Source organism: Callorhinus ursinus, unplaced genomic scaffold (genome assembly GCF_003265705.2).
Source record: "Callorhinus ursinus isolate GAN/ISIS: 27379988/994484 unplaced genomic scaffold, GSC_fseal_2.0 scaffold11, whole genome shotgun sequence".
Lineage (NCBI taxonomy): Eukaryota > Metazoa > Chordata > Mammalia > Carnivora > Otariidae > Callorhinus > Callorhinus ursinus.
The window spans coordinates 30,970,723-30,980,894 of record NW_027397073.1 but is presented as its reverse complement, the minus strand read 5'-3'; positions in this window follow the sequence as shown (position 1 = coordinate 30,980,894).

Below are 10,172 nucleotides of genomic sequence, written 5' to 3'. Positions count from 1 at the left end.
AAGAGACTCTTAACTATAGGAAATGAAGAGGGTAGCTGGAGGGGAAGGGGGTGGGGTAACTGGGTGATGGGCATTAAGGAAGGCACTTGATGTAATGAGCACTAGGTGTTATACGCAATTGATGAATCACTAAATTCTACCCCTGAAACTGATAATACACTATGTGTTAACTAAATTGAATTTAAATAATTTTTTTAAATGCACGTAAGTAGTAAAGTGATTTCTAATTTAAGTTAAAATATAGGACATCTAAGGTACCCTGCAGTACTATAATCAAGGAATGGTTTTTTAAAAAATGTTTCTATCCCATCATTGGAGTATATACACTTATTTAATTCATATTGAAAGGTAATTTGGAGTAAAAGTTCTATCAAATCAACTCCGTGGTCAGCTACAAACTAGCCTAACAGTCAAAATAAGGAAATCTATTATTTTAGTGGGCCCAGTAAAGTTTGTATATGGAAATAAGGAATTAATTTTTAAAGTCAAATGTCTAAATTAGGTCCAGTTTTATGGGGAAACTCTTCTAATCTCCTATACTTTCTCCATCTACATGGAAATTCCTCTGACCTATAAGGAGAGTTTCAGAATGAACCTATGCACCTGCAGGACCCTCACTTACACAGATAAAAATACAGTTTACTGAGGACTTAACTCATTAGAGCAGAGAGTCAAATGGGTCATTTTAGAAAGATTTTCAAGGATGTTTATTAAAGTAAAAAAGCATTTTATTATTTTCAGTTACCCAGAATATGTCACCAAACAAAATCTTTTATTTCCTAGGTTCTAGTGACACAGAGAGTAAAAGAATCAGTACAATGAGGAAATAGGTGGACTCTGGAGCCAGACTGCCCGAGTCTGAACCCCAGCATGCACTACCCATAGCAGTGTGAGGCAGCACATTACTGAACTTCTCTGCTTCTCCATTTCCCCATCTTTAAAATAGAGATAATAATAGTGCCCGAGAGTGGCCACTACAAAGATCCAGGGATAGTGCTCACATTGCATATATGTTAATGGTACCCCAGAGGGGTGCAGTACATGTCCAGAAAGGTTCTATTCAGCTGCCTTGAATAGCTCCTACCACGCAGGGCTGGAACGAGGATTACATGAGTTGATCTGCGTAAGGCTCTTCGACCAAAGCCTGGTACCTCTGAAACACTCAATGAGCATAAATTATTGTTACAACAGATTTGGCAAAAGAGTGGTGATGAGGAGGAAACAGAGAATAGCAAGAAAAATAAACAAGCAGAAACAGGGTCTCTTTTCCAACGTGATATCTAGAGAGAAGAAAGCTGTTAATTGCTTTTCTAATCTGATGACTGTCAATTCATGATAAGCATAGAAAGGAATATGTGCTCCATCATGAATGATCCACGTTTTCCTCTTAGAATACAGAAATGCAAATCAGTAGGAAATCAGAGTGAAAAACAAATGACCAAGTAGCAAAGGGTTTTTTTAAAGCCTAAGTGTAGGACGTGGCCCATCTGGAACTCCACAACTTGGGGAGGTGAGTTTGACCATGACAGCTAATGGGGAACGATTTATGATCAGTGCCCATCACCAGCATATTATTCACCAACTGCTGACAGGCCCAACCCTTGACAGTGAAATGAGTGGGGATGATTATCAGTCACTCTCTGTCACTCGAGTTGCAAATCTTCTAGTCAGCAGGGGAAACCTAGAAGCTGAAACAGGAGAGGGAGAAGTCGACAGGTTCAGCCGTGGCTGGAGGTGCCCCTGATAGGAGGTCAGAAAAGCAAAATAAAGACGGCAACATTAATTGAGCCAGCAGTGAATGTAGGAATCAGTAGAGCCTGTGAACTCTACCACAGGATCTGAAGGACAACACCAGGAGAAAAGCAAGGGCTGAAGTGTCAGAGAAAACTGGTTTCAAATCCCAGCTCTACCACTTAATAAATGGCCTTGGGCAAGCTACTTAATATTTCTAAGCCACCATTTACCCATCCATAAAATAAAGATAATAAAATCCACCTCACAGGGCAGGGTGTAGAGATTTATTAAGATAATGGATAGGACATGTCTGGCACAATGTCTGGCAAGTTGAAGGTACTCCGCAAACCTTAATCCCCATTCCAGGAGCTGCTAGCTGGCTCACAGCCAAGGGAGGTTGGGGTCGGGGGAATGCAATTAAATAAGCAGTTACAAGCTGGAGATGAGAACAGGACCTCAGATGGACACAGCAGGAGTTCCCTAGTCCAGCCTGGAGAAGTTAGGAAGCAGCAGAAAAAGAGATGCTCAGGGAAGACTCAAGAGGGGAATGTGGGCTATTGAGTTCAAGACAGCCAGCAGGAGGGACAGAGAACATAAGGCAAATGGCACATGCCAAGGCCTGGATACAAGAGAAATCAAGGAGGGAGTGGCTGTCCTGGATCTCAGACCTGCCTCAAATTCTTGAAGTCACAGCTCCAAATCTACATAGCCATCTCTCCTTGACTTCTATCTGGCTGATTTCTCTAGTCACTATTTAACCCACTGTTGAAGAATAATATCCACCTATAATACAGTATTATAATGACACATATAAACAAGGATTAGCCTTCTGGGCTTTGCTAAAGGACAGCAGACTAGGATGACCTGGCCATTGTTAAAAAGGAAAATCCCCACGGTTACAGCTCACGGTGCTGCCACACCTGAAGGATCGGTGCATAACTGCTGCTCTCTCCATTCCCCTACTCAAAAAGCAAACAGATAAAAACAAATGCAGTTTGCTCTAGAAGTTAACAGAGAAAAAGCAGCTGTCCTCTAAAATGCCCAACTCCTGAAGAATCTCCAGCAAGCATAGAAAGAACACTGGGAATTAGTGCTTACTGTAAAGGAAACTTTCACTCAGGACTCTTACTATCATCCTCACTAATCTCTTTTTTTTTTCATCCTCACTAATTTCTAACAAGGAAGAACAGCTTTCAGTCTTATTGCTAAGAGTCTGAAACATAAAGCCATTTTTTTCTTACTAGTGATCAAGGTCACTGTGTGTTACACATCAATGCCCAAGTATGGGGACAGAGCTCCCACTTCCTGCCCCACATGCTAAACCTCCAGGGCAGGGTCTGTTTCCTTGGACCTACTCAGCCATCCTGCACCTTGTCTGCCTTTCTGACTCTCTACATGGCTAATATGCTAACCAGGAGTATTTAGGGCCTTCTTCCTAGAAACAGCCACTCTACTCTTCTCTAACTTCCTTCACTGCATCTGCTACAACCAGGGCAAGGAAGGAACAGATTGGGAAACATTCTGCATCCAAAACCACTCTGGCGATGTCTGACTATCTGAGATTGAGAAGAGAGGATGGAAGTAGCAACTTGGACTCTGGCCCAAGTCATGTGCAGCTTTCCTTAGAGCACTGCACTGGAAATTTGGAAATAGTAGCACAGGTATCAGCAGAATAATATTCTGTCCTGCATTTTTACTATGGTTAGCTGTGTTTATCTATGTCCTGTAGTAACTCCAGAGGGAGGAGAGTTTAGAGGTATAATGAGGCACAAACAAGCCCGCCATCCCTAATAGTGATAAGGACTGAAATGAGATTTATAAAACACAAGATCAAAGTTAAAAACACAGAAATGGGGAAAGTAAATATAAGGTACCTATTTAAGGAGATTATCTGAAACCCAGAAAGAGGCATGATGACAAACAATATTTTTGTGATAAATAATAGGTAGGCTATGTTGATTTTATGGATAGTCAGTACGTGTATCTTAAAAATTTATGATATCTGGGAATATTTAAAGGTTATGCCAAAAAATCAATCAATGGATTAATTAATCAATATTTACTTGGGGAGGGCACCTATTTTGAGACTACTGGGATACTGGAGAATGCAGAAGTAGTTACAGTAATGTTTGGACACTTCGTAAATAAATGTGCTATGCTAGATATAAGTAATTCAAAAGAAAAAGTCTATGTCCTCAGGTAACATGGCTGGAAACAAACTTGTTTAGAAACACAAGCATTTCCTTTGAAGTCAATAAACCCTAGTTCAAGTCCAAAGAGCAATATCCAAATGTTTCAAATCGTACTGAACTTTAGTTTTCTCAACTTAGAAAGGGGATTATGAAACCCACTTTATTGGGTTGTTGTTCACATTAAAGGAGGTAACTTATGTACATGACCATTTCTGACACTGCCTGGCTTACAACAGAAGTTCAAAACCATGGGCTACCTTCCTCTTCATTCCCTAGGTAGAATAAACTTTACCCATGAGGAAGCTGATGAATAACAGTGGAGAACATGGCAAGAACCAGCTAAGCAAGCAGCACATTCAGGGCTGCAGAATTTGAGAAGGCCAGTCCATTTGTAACAGTAAGGAAAAATTCTGCAAAATGGAAGAAGTGAACGAGGATTAAATCAGGAGGGAGGGTGGGAAACTCTTCCCCTTTGGTCCCAACCTTCCTGTGGGAAGGAACTAATACCATAGCTCTTAGGGAAAGCTTACCCAAATTCAGACTATTAGAAGAAACAGGGAATTCACATAATTTACGACACCTTATGAATTAAAGACAGTTTTCAGCAAGGATGTAATACCTGCCTGCTTTGTGCTGTGGCACAGAGGGAGGAAGAAGAGAAAAAGGAGAACGTAGGAAGAAGGAAGAGGAGGATGAAGAAGAGAAAGTTATACAGGAGGAAGGGGAAAGAGTGGAAGGGGAAAATGATTAGTGTCCCAGACATCACAGCCGCAGTTTGAAAGGGCACATCTGAAATGGGCCTGTTAAATTCAATAGTTTCATCATCACTGCCACCAGATTGAGCTGCTCTGAGAAACACTTTGCTATGATATATGAGCTGGGTGAGGCTGATTAGCTAAGCCTATACTACACAACGCATGAGAACTCAACAAAGGTTTAGTCATTTAAAAGGACAACATTGAGTTTTGGCCAAGGATTTTAAAAATGAATATTCCATGTGGGGGAAAAAATGTTAAATACGATAATGACAGAGGAAAATCTTGCCATAATTATTCCTCCATATGTTACCACCTTCAAGGGAAAATATATACATACAAAGTGAGAATAATCCCCCATATGGGTTTTCAGATCCATTTTTTAAAAGTGAGCAATCCTAGGTTCAGAGCGAAGGGGCATTATTAAATGATTGTCAATTGCAAGCCTTGCAGGGGAACAGCCGTAGCTCCAGTGTAACACAGAGAAGACCAGGGAAAGATGATCAGCCCTCCAGATTTATGGCTCATGAAGAGCTGGAGAGCATCATGGATTGCTCAAGCTAGATGGGACATTCAGAGGTTTATTAGGCCCATTACCTTTCCCCTAGGCCACTTCACTTGCTCTTTCACGACAAAATAACATTTTACATGCAAGGTAGAGCTGGAGGCAGAATGAGCATTATAAATAGGCAATAGGAGCAGGGGGAAATGTGGATGCTTCTTCCACTTAGAATCGTGAAAAGTCCCAACTGCATTCTGTCTGGTCCATTTCTTCCTCCCCAATAATTAGGATAGCACCTGACACATCACAGATACTCAGTGAATATTTGTGACAGGGATGAATGAATGAATCCCACGCTGCCTGGGATTTCTCTTCACTATTGTTCTTTGAGCTCTCCCAGGAAATTTAGGATTCAACCACCATTGCTCTGGACCATAGTTCTAGCCACAGTTTCTCAATTTCCTTCTTTATAATCTAGATTTTCTAATATCTTTTATAAAAAGAGGATTTGTGTGTGTGTGATTGTCACACACTCCAGGCCCAGCTGAAAACTTAACAGCTTACTCGGCTATAACTCAGACAAACTTTAAATCACAACATTGGCAGGACTTCCTGAACAATAATTCTCTTTGTGGTAAATACAGCACAAATATCAAAGCTGCCTATAAATAATTAGTAATTTTACCTCTTCCATTAAACCTTCTTTTATAACACTTGCCCACATGAATCCTTATTTCGTAAACTTCTGTAGCAAGTTTTATCTATAACACCCATGGAGTACTTGGATAATCAGTGTCCTGTAATTTCTCTAAACATTTACAAAGATTTATTTTGATTCCTCAGTAAGCACGGGAGCCCTTAGAAAAGGACTGCATACCAGGCCTCACTTAAGCCACACAAAATTCTTTGTGTAAATCTGGCAAAGTGTGTCATACCTGTCTGTTTGGATTTCATCAATACATTCATAATAAAACTTTTGAAAATCAGTCAGTCATCCAGATGATCCAATGCCACTTGCTGCTAAACATCTGAATAACACTGGAGGAGTATCTAGCCTGCCTTCAGAAGGCCAGAGTGGGCAGGCTGCTCAGAGCTACCAAGAGGTAAGCAGAATTCTGAAGGCCAAGGACAGAAGGGTCAGAGAAAGGTGGGGTAGAAGTAGACACAGAAGCAGAAGTAGAAGGTGCGACATTCTCAGAGATCCAGGGACAAGATCTAAGAGTTTGGGTTGGGGCAAGATGAGAAAACAAGGACCTATCATGAAAGACCTAAAAATAAACTAGATTAAACCAATTAGTTGTCTACAATTTAAAAAGATGGAGGCTAAATGGAGAGAGAAACTCAAATCTGCCCTTAAATTATATGCAATATAAGCTGGTAAAATATTATTTGATATGGACTTTTTAAGAAAATACAGAAAACCCAATGGCATCGCTGGCATATCATTACACAAACTTTTGAGTACTAGGGGGAAGCTCACCAACTCCATTTCAACTTGCACCATTTTAGTTGATAGATCTTTTTTTCTTATTTTGAAATAAAATTACCTCCTCGGTCTGAATGTTCCCAATTCTGTCTGCAGGGATAGCTAAACATAAATTCACAAAGTAATAATTACCATGAGCCTTGTGTAAGAAAGACTATCTCTATCTCTTCATCAGAACTGGAGGTGCTTCTAGGTGAGGTAGAATGCTACCATTTTAACCCCATCATTTGACTCCACCATATAATGCCTTTCATCTATCATGGATTTTTGCTCCAAAAATAAATACTAAAAAAAAACCTCAACAAAGTTAAAATTGAAAAAGGCTAACATTGCACACAACAAAAGGCATTGCACACACAAAACAATTAAAAGAAAATCAACTGAAAAATCCCACCATGTTAATAAGTTCCAGTGGGGTGCCGGGGTGGCTCAGTCATTAAGCGTCTGCCTTTGGCTCAGGTCATGATCGCGGGATCCTGGGATCGAGCCCCACATCTGGCTCCCTGCTCCATTGGAGGCCTGGTTCTCCCTCTCCCACTCCCCCTGCCTATGTTCCCTCTCTGTCTCTCTGTCAAATAAATAAATAAAATCTTTTTTAAAAAAAATAAGTTCCAAACTGCTAAAATTGACCAAGAAAAATATGACTTAGTAGAAACAATCACTGCAAAATAAAACTGACAATGGCCATAACTGCATTACAGAAAAGTGTGTTATTGGCTAAAAATTGACAGAAGAATCTAATATTCTTTCCCAAATTTTGATCTGGAGAATCTTATCCAGGAAAATTGGATATGGTAGAAATAACTGCCATAAAAGAAAATTCAGACTGGCAGAAGCATTATTGCAAGATTTTTTATAGATAACTGATGAAGTAAATCATTATTATAAATTTTATGCATGGAGAATTGTTCCTGAAGAAAATAATTTTAATAGAATTAGAAAAATAAGGAAAAAGTAAATGGCTTAACTGTACTCTATAGAAAACTGACCAAGGCATTAAGTTGGTTTTCAGTTCACTCTCAAAAATCTTTCTCAATGAAAATTCATTGATTAGAATATATCAGCTGGTATAATCCTGATTTATTTACACAGAGTTCAAATAACATCACTGTCAAAACGCTGGGGTAAAAAGAGCACTGGTTAATCGGCATTGCTTTCCAAACAATAAACACTAAAAATTCTTACCCCTATAAATAGGCTTCTGGCAAAGTTTAGACAAATAAGGAATAAATACAACATCCATGTAAAGGGAATGTTAGGGTCTTTGAAGTCAAATTCTTGTTCAGAAACAAAAAGTTGTATTAAAAGGGCATTAATACTGCTCCAGGGTGACTTCTCTAATGTTCTTATATTTGAGTACCACAAATTCAATAAACAAATATTTCCTGTGCTTCTACTTTATGGTAGATCCTGTGTTAAATCCTGAGGATACAGACTGAGCCAGACAGACTTGCTCCTGTCCTTGGAGTTTATACAGAAGTCTGCTCCACAGAGAAACTTTTAAAAGAGAGAACCCTAGTACCATCTGAACTCAGAGTTGTCCTTTAAAAGTCACACTGTGAGCTCCCTCCCACCAACTCTTTTCTAAGGACAAAAACCTGTGCAAATGAACATAAAAAATCTTGACAAATGAGATTGACATCTGACAGACACCACTTGGGTCAGACCAGATTTACTTAATGTGATAGTTAATTTTATGTGTCAATTTGACTGAGCTAAGGGATGCCCAGATAGCTGGTAAAACAGTATTTCTGGGTGTGTTTGTGAGAGTGTTTCCAGGAGAAATTAGCACTTAAGTGGGTAGGCTTAGTAAAGAAGAAACCCTCAAAATGCAAGTAGGCACCATCCAATCGTTTGAACCTAGCTAAAACAAAAAGGCAGAGAAAGGGCAAATTTGTTCTCTGCTTGAGCTGGACTATCCATCTTTTCCTGCCTTAGGACATCTGTACTCATGGCTCTTGGGGCCTCTAGACTCAGACGAGGACATACACCATTGGTTCCCCTGGTTCTAAAGCCGTTAGGTTTGTACTTGAACTAGATCACCCACTTTCTCGAGCCTCCGGCTTGCAGATGGCAGGACTTGTCCTCATCTCTCTCTATACATCTATTTATATACCTAATCTCTTTCTATATATCTATATCGATATCCCATTGGTTCTGTTTCTCTGGAGAATCCTGGGTAATACACTTAACCGAAGGACACAGGAGGAAGTAACCATGTTCAGTACCCAGGGCAGAAAACTCAGCAACAGACATGAAGTATAAGGTTTTAGACCCTCAACTAACAGGGTACACAACCATGAGTAGTAACACCTAAGTCAGTAAGGGAGTCCCACCAGACTCTCAGTAGGAGCAGATGGATACAAAGAGACCACATCATCTGAGTCAGATACACTCAGCAATCATGGGTCATGCCTACACACCATGACTACAGGGTTCAATGCAGGACAATACAGACCCTCAAGCATAGTTTTTCATGTATTTCTCTCAGCCTCTAGGATAGTATAGTCTTCCAAGTACATTTTGAATTCAATGCCATGGAACCAGAACAAGGGCTAGTTGCACAGATCTCTCTATTATGCTAACAGACAGCTATATGGCCTATACTCAGAAGCTGTCAGTGACATGAAGAAAGAAGTAAAACCCATAACTCTTATTTAATAGAGTATCATGGGGAAGCCCGCCAATCATCTCTCATTATCTTTTCTCTCTTACATGACAGTTGAATTTTCAGCAGGGCAACTGGCCATCTAGCTAGGACTACCTTTCCCAACCACATGGCAAAGTTCTCATCAATGGAATATTAATGCAACTGCTGTTGGCAACTTCTAGGTTGCGCCCTCAAGAAAAGGGTGAAGTCTATTCCTGTGGAAGTAATGAAAATATAGACAGCTGGCTTGAAATATGTGGATGAAGGAGACATGTTGTAGGTGAGAGGGGCAAAGAATCTTTCCCAATAATATTGCTCTAGCATAAGGACTTTTCTCAACCTTTCTAGACACCTTATAGTTTTTTGGGCATTTAAAACCTCCAGACCAGCTTGGCTCTTCATGCACAGGAGAAATGGATTCCTATATACTTTTAGCCAATTTTATTTTGGACCATTGTTAGAACGAAATTTGTATCAAAACCAATAAGCCATATGTATTATTTTTTTAACATCAATGGTTATATGTGAAGGTCTCTTTGTAAGAAAGAATATGGTACAAGGTGTCCAGATTTGTTCCATCTTGTTCATATGTCATCTAACAGAGGATCCCAAATGTAGCTTTAGAATTTAACCAACTTCACTGATTGCACAATTTGCTTGGAATGGACTGTTTTAGTTCATCAGACTTTGATTAACTGGATTATTTTATGCTCTATAGGGATTACAAATCTTCAGAAAAATAATACATTTTGACCCAGAGATTTTGCTGGATATAATTTAATCTTTAACAAATCAGATAATACTTCACAGCCTTGTTATTTCACAGGGCCATGATTTTAAATACCAATACTTG